The sequence below is a fragment of the Monodelphis domestica genome, chromosome 2 (genome assembly GCF_027887165.1).
Source record: "Monodelphis domestica isolate mMonDom1 chromosome 2, mMonDom1.pri, whole genome shotgun sequence".
In the NCBI taxonomy this organism is placed as follows: Eukaryota; Metazoa; Chordata; class Mammalia; order Didelphimorphia; family Didelphidae; genus Monodelphis; species Monodelphis domestica.
Genome location: NC_077228.1, coordinates 18685538 through 18693435, shown reverse-complemented (window position 1 = coordinate 18693435; position 7898 = coordinate 18685538).

Below are 7898 nucleotides of genomic sequence, written 5' to 3'. Positions count from 1 at the left end.
TTCTTTAGTAAAGGAAGTAAATCACAATTTACAGAAGTCTTTTTGGGGGAAGTCTTTTCCTCTTCTTACTGGGTTCAACATGAAGTTCTTAGACATGATGTAGCATTCTGCTGGTATCCCTGTAAATCACTAACACTGACTTTCCTTAGTAGGTCTAGTTTGTCCATGGAATATTAGCTTTTCTGAGAATGCTGCTGGGACACTAACAAGAAGTTCAAATTCTCCAGCTTTTTGGAGTAAACAAAGGTCATTTCTGGACAAAGGAAGGGGTAGGAGACTCATTTCCTCACTTATCCTCAAGCAATTCCCTTTCCAGGTTTTGGATGGAATTTGTTCTCACCTCTATACCCTCAGACACTTGAAAGTCTAATTCCCAACTTGTTTGCTTTTTTGTACAAGACTCAGTGGATGTGACAATATCTTCAGTCCATCTCAATCATTGGGCTTCTCTTTTTTAAAATCAAATCCTTCTCACCTCTACTCTAGTGCCTTTTATTGACTGATTGATTCAGTTGAACCCCAAGCCTTAATCACACATAGATCATCTCTATGATTTATTGAATAAATGGAGAAGTCTAAGCCCTGTATAAAAATTGACCTCTTGTTATATTATCTTTCCTTATTCTAATCAGGTCATGGAGAAAGAAGGAACTGCCCTTAAGTGGATCAATGCAAGATCTCTTACCCTTATGCAGTCACTGCCTTTTTTTCAATCAAAATGGAAAATGAAGTCTCTCCATGAGCTTCTTAGCCAGTTGCCTTAAAAAGTGATTAAAGCTCTATTAAGGAGGAAAAGGATGTAAAGGATTTAGTGATAGTTAAAGAAAAATTGATATGTCTGTATAATATCAATAATCTATAGCTTGTTTGTACATAGTTATTTACATATTGTCTCCCCAATTAGACTGTGAACTTCTTAAGGATAGGGACTGATTTTTTTTTTAATTCTATCTTTGGGGGGCAACTGGGTAGCTCAGTGGATTGAGAGCCAGGCGTAGAGACGGGAGGTCCTGGGTTCAAATCTGGCCTCAAACACTTCCCAGCTGTGTGACCCTGGGCAAGTCACTTGATCCCCATTGCCTAGCCCTGCCCACTTTTCTGCCTTGGAGCCAATACACAGTATTGACTCCAAGACGGAAGGTAAGGGTTTGAAAAAAAAAAGTTAGACTGTTTACTCATCTTTTCAGTTGGACTGCACAGAAATACATTCCATGATTTTTGACCCCTGAGGAACATCTTGCCCATCCATCACCATTCCGACATCCTAAATTCATCTTCGGCAGCACATTTAGAAATTAGAAATGTTTATACTGACTTCACAAGTTGATATGAAGACAAGACAGTTATTCTCACCCCTCTAGTCATTATTATATCTATTACAAAAGCTAGAGTTTACCCCATAATGAGTGAAACTCCATTTCATTTTCAGGATTTTAGAGGGAAGGAAAGATGTTTTTTCTCCATAAGAGGCACAGATCACGTCTTCTGGAAGTTTACATTCTAATGGATGGGATCATTTCTGCTTGGCAGGTTTACAATAAAAAATGAACACACATCAAGAAGGGTCTTAGGTCACAGCCATCTGCCCAGAGGAGCTTCCTCTTTCCTCTTGCCAGACCCCCTGCTTCTCCAATCTTCCCTTTTTCTTTCCCATTATACCATCACTTTTGGTCAAGTGAGTTCAGTCTGAGAATAATCTTTGATTCTTCCATCCAACAAGTAACTCTTTCTTCCCATATCCAATGAGTTTCCAATTCTTGTTGATTCTCTTTCTGCTCCTCCTCTCTTATCTTTCCCCTCATACAGTCAGCAGCCAAGTTGAGGCAGTCATCCTCCCTTATATACACCACTGGAAAGGCCTCTTAATTGGACTCCTGGCTTCCACGCTTCCTCCTTTCCAATCCATCTTCCATGTGGAAAGAAAAATCAGCTTCCTAAAACAAAAGATTTGACTCTATCACTCCCCTACTCAAACAACTACAGTATTCCATGTTTAGGATAAGACATCAAGTCTTCGTCATGTTATATAAAGCCTGCACCATCTGGCTCCATCCTAACTCTACAGGTTTATTCTTTAGTACTCCCTTTGGCGCAGTGCAGGTTGTAGACGAAATGGCCCATTGCCTGTTTCTTGAACTCTACAATCCCTTTCCTCCCTTCATCCCTGGAACGCATCCTCCCCCCCCACTTGTTTCCTGCAAGGCTCATTTTAAGTGCTCTCTATCAAAGGAAGATTTGCCAAATCCCCATAATTGTTAGCTCCCTTTTCCTCCTCAAATTATCAGGCATATGCTTAGCTATTTGCATGTTGCATTCCCCAAGTAAAATATAGACTCCTTGTTAGAGGAAATGTTCTTAATTATGCTATTGTAGCTCTGACATCTAGAACATAGTGAAAATTTGATCAATGCCTACAAGACTGGATTGGATGGCATTGCATCACCCTGAATTGGACTGGGTTAGACAGGACCGGATTTACAAATAGAGACCCTACTGATCCAGGTAATGACTTCAGAGCATGTTGTAAGAAGGTCATGGGGCTCCGAAGAGCTTCCAGAGGTCAATGAAGAAAGCAGGTCAACCTCTCTGCCTCGCAGGGTGCGTCGCATGTCAACCACTGCTGAGCAGGAAGGAGATTGCTCAGCTCGCCTCCGTTTCACAATCCAGCAAGAAAGTTGTTCTTTTTGTCTAACTTCAATCGTCCATACTGCAATCAGATCTTGTATCTTGAGTGATTTATTCTTAGCCGAGAAGATAGAATTGAATCAGGGAGAAGTCATCAACATCCTTAATACAAGGACCCTGCTATAGACATGATGCTACGGTGCCTCGGTGGGACGTTTTTAATTTGTCAAAGATTTTTACACAACCACACTTACTAAAGTTTAATTCATGTGACACCAACATTCTAGCCTCAAATAAGAAAACCTGCTTATGGGATTCTGGGAATAAGTAGGAAACACATACACAGAGGTACACAAAAATTGATAGATGGATAGATAGACAAGGACGATACCTTTGATTTAATTGATAAAAATAACTCTTTGGGCAAGGGCATTTCTTCCACCAGCACATCTTCATTTAACCCCTGAGTATTCAAAGAAACTTTCACTAAGACTATGAATACATGTGAGATGGGTGATTCGAACCTAGTTCTTCTTGGTTTTGAGGTCATCTCTCTGCTCATCACTCCATACTGTCTCTATTTGCTTTATAGAGATAGGTATATGCATAGATCTATATTTATGTGTATTTTATATGCATGCATTCATCTCCCTTAACTGTTATATGTTTCCAAAACACATGTATGTTCATCATGTATGTATTGTATATTGATACACATAATTTATATGTGTAATCATTTACGTATATAATTTATAGATAGAGGCATATTTACATATATCTATATTATACTTGTTAGAGATACAAATATCTCCTCTGTATAGACGCAGAGCACATTTACTTGTACAGTGTAAAGTTGAAGGGAGGCCATTCCTATTTATAGAGTCAAGCATGGAGAAATGGCCCTGATATACACACGGCTCAACAAGAGAATCCTGTTGTCACAACAGTGTCAATGGTTACTTTTATGTCAAAAGGAGGAAATTCCAAGTCTGTTTTCAGAAGGTTCCTCCTGATATCAGGACTCTGGTCCACTCTGGGGCCATTTCTCACAATCTCTTTAGAAATTATTTTTCCCCCTGGTTTATTTTGACCCTGCCTGTCCACCCAGAGAATCCTGATCAGATTAGCGTCTGGCTTCTTTTTCTTTTCATTATTTTGTGCCCACCTAGGTGGCACCTGGGAATGCTAACATTTGATACTTCTTCCAAATGAGAATTCTCTGTCTCCTCTGTTCCTTTCTAAGTAATTCAGGCTAAGAAGACAACAAATCCAGAAGCTCTTTTATTGAACTCAACAGACACACAGAAAGGAATGATAGCGAAGATCCTAGGTAGTTCAGAAAGTCTCCTTTCCTTTCCAGGGCGCCCACCGCTTCTGCTAGGGACCAGCTCAAGATGCTACCTTGCATGGGCTGCCTCATCCTTGCTGCAGTATGGAGAAAGAACTCAGTGCTGCTGGAGTCAAGACTAATGCTCCCCTTTCCCAGGAACCTGGAAACAGAAGTGAGAGAATCTGAAATGTTGTTATATGGAAGATAACTTCTATTTGTTCTGTTTGGCTCCAGCATCCCAAGTAATCATGAGGGTGATGGTGGTGGTCGCTGTAACCAACCCATTCAAAGTTTGCAAAGTACACCCTTAGGAGCAATGGGTAGAAGTTACTAGAGGCAGGGTTAGAATAGATAGAGGGAAGTTTTTAAACAATTAGGGCTGGCCACCAATGGAATGGGCTGCCTGGGTAACCAGGTGATGGGCTGGATTACTACTTGCCATGCATTTTAGGGGCAATGGTCCTTGCTCCTGGACTTTGGACCTGATGCTGTCTGAAGTTCCATCTAGATCTAAGTGCCTGGGATTATTTGGACCCCCTATTGTGGGCATGTTGTTCTCGGCTACTAGAACCTGATAGAGTTTACACTCTTCGGGCAGAGGTTCCCAGAAATCAGAGCCACTTTTCATCTCTACTGCTCTGAAGCATTGGAAGACTCAAGAGATATTTTTTCTTTTTCTTTTCTTTTTTGCCCAGTCTTATGAGGCATCAAAGTGCCTCATAATTACTACATTCATGAACTTAAATGGTCAAAGATGGAAAATGCTAAGTGTGGAGTTTAAGGACTCCAAAATAGGCATCTCCTTTGAATGTTGTAGTTTGATTCTTTTTCAGTTGTGTCTGACCCCATTTGGGGTTTTCTTGGAAGAGGTATTGGAGTGGTTGGACATTACCTTCTCCAGATCATTTTACATATGTGGAAACTGAGGCAGGTTAGGTAAAGTGACTTGCCCAAGGTCACAGCACAGGTAGTAAATATTTGAGGCCATGTTTGAGTCTTCCTGATTCCAAGTCTGGTGGACCACCTTGCTGACATTTTGACTGTCACATATTTATTGTTTCTGTGATCTTGGGCAAGACCTCAGTTTCTTGTTCTATAAAAAAGAAAGGACTAGATTAGACAACCTCTAAGACTCATTCCAGCTCTGAAACTGTGATCAGGTGAGTGAATGGTAAAGAGGAAGCTTTGCTTATTTCACAAGTAGAGGGAAGGTAGGAAGAGAGAAGCGGCAGAAAGACAGGTAAGCAACAAGCATTTATTAAATACCTACTATGTGCCGGGTACTATGCCAAGCACTCTACAATTATCATCTCATTTGAACTTCACAATAATTTACAACTCTATAAGATAGGGGCTGTTATCATCCCTATTTACAGTTGAGGAAACTGAGGCAAGCAGCTATTAAGTGACTTGCCCAGAGTTCCTCAATTTGTGAATATCTGAAGTCGTTTGGACTCAGATCTTTCTGATGCTAGCCCCAGCACTTTATCTTAGTGCTTACATGCCCCTAAAAATGGGAAAAACTCAAAAATACTCTCCTCCATGTGGATGTTCCTTCTAATGGTGTAGGAATGCCCTCTCCCATGCCTGTCCATTCTGTGCTATTCTCATCCCTTTTTCCAATATGCTCCTTGTGAAGGTTCCAGTCAAGTACTGGACACTTCCCACCTTTGACATTTGCCTTCTATCTGTGTGACCTTGGACAGGCCATTTCAACTCTGCCATCTCAGGCCATTTATGTTAAATGAGTCAGATGGACTAGGTTGCCTTTGGGGTCCTTTCTGGTCCTAGATCTATTCCTGAAATTCCTACATTTTCTTGTCATAGTTCTTTCAATGCAGCAAGATGGTGCACCAGATAAAGTGTTATAGGTCAGAAATCAGGAAGATATGAATTCAAATCAAATGAGAAATGAGATCATAATTGTTATACCCTTAGCACAGTGCCTGGCACATAGTGGGTACTTAATAAATGTTAACTGCTACTACTACTACTACTACTAAATACCAGAAAATTTCGGAGCAATAGGAAATATTCCCATAGTGAAAAATTAGTTAAACAAAGTTTGAATTTCAAGCTTCATTTCTATTTGCTCTGGGTGTAGCAGTTAAAATTAGTTTCTCTGCTAAAAGTATTATATTTTATGAGGTTTATAAAAGATTATTAGAATTAAGAAATAAAGAAAATACAAAATAAGAAAGCAAGTGCCTAGGAGGGCTGAAAGCCCATTCAATTTCACTTCCTCTACATCTTGAGAGAGGTGTGTGCTTAGAGGTGGAAGCAGGGAGAGTGAAAGCAAGTGGGCAGTACAGTCAGTTTAAATACCCATTGTGTTCTCCAACTCAGGTGAGGACTCAGGGAGATTATAGGGCATTCTGGGAATTTCAAAGGACTTCTGGGAATTGAAGTCTGGGATTCAAATCTCCATTTTACTTCGATCCCCCCCTCATCCTAGAGAAACTTTCCATCTTTGAAGAAATTTTCTGTTGTTGTGCAAGCTTTGCTGGGTATTTTTTTCCCTGTGTGTGCTGGGGTAGAAGATGGTAATGAAGAGGAATCTTTTAATATAGTTTGTCATATATATCTGTTCATTTGTCCCTCTTCCTTAGAATTAAAAAAATTCAATAATATCTTTAGTTTCATCCATATGGGATGAGTCCTCTTCCTGTGATCTCTTTGGGGTATGACATAGCAGTGATATCAGTGGGTTACAAAGCACCATATTCCCTCTCATTTATATTGTGATCATTTTTCTTTTTATATGCAGAGTTATGGTCACTCTGCGTTTTGTTTTTTTGGCTCTGCTTGCTACAGTTTTCCCTTTTTCTTATGTGTCAGTGCTTCTCTGTATTCATCATAGTTGTCATTTCTTACAGAATCAGTAGATTCATACATCCAAATTTATTTAGCCATCCCCTCAATCAACAGGCATCGAGTTCATTTACACTTTTTATTTCCACACAGTGTTGCTTTACATTTTGTGTGTGTTTATGAGAATTCTTTTTTGACTCTTTGGGATACATGCCAAACAATAGAATCTAATTCAAAAGCCTTAGGGTTCCTCCTTTTAAAAAATAATTCCAAATTGCTTCCCACAACAGCTGAACCAATTCATACAAGCACCCAAAACACAGCCCCCCTGACATTGAGTATTCCCATCTCTGATCATCTTTACCAATTGGCTGTGATGATTTGCAAATCTCCTCTTATTGGTCATTTGGAACAGAGGTGTCAAAGAAGCTTCATCTGGGACGTGGGGCCTTCAACACTCCTGTATAAAGTCTGAACAAGATTAAAATATAATTGGGGCAGGGTGTAATTGGGATGGGGGCTGGGGACAGGCTACTAGGTGGCTCAGTGAATAGAAAGCCAGGTCTGGAGATAGAAGGTCTTGTGTTCAAATTTGGCCTCAGATACTTCCTGAAGTTGTGTGACCCTGGGCAAGTCATTTAATAACCACTTCCTAGCCTTTTTTTTTTTACACAGTATTAATTCTAAGATGGAAGGTAAGGGTTAAAAAAAAAAGAATTGGGAAATATTTAACAAAATAACTAAAACAAGATAGAATCTGGATCATGTTAATATGTAGTTTTCTAAGTCAAAATGCAGTTTCAGGGATCCTCCATTTCTATTTGAGCTTGACAACACTGATTTGGAGCATTCTTTTAAATGGTTGTTAATTGTATGCAGTTCTTTGGAGAATTGCTTCTTCATTTTTATTAGACACTTATCTCTCTCTCTTACTCTCTCTGTCTGTCTCTGTGTCTCTGCCTCTCTCTCCTTCCTTCCCTTTCTGTCTGTCTCTCTGCTAACCTCTCTGTCTCTGTCTTTGTTTGTTTGTCTCTCTCCCTTTCTCTCTGTCTGTCTGTCTGTCTGTCTGTCTGTCTGTCTGTCTGTCTGTCTGTATCTCTCTCTCACCTTTACCTTCTGTCTTAGAATCCAT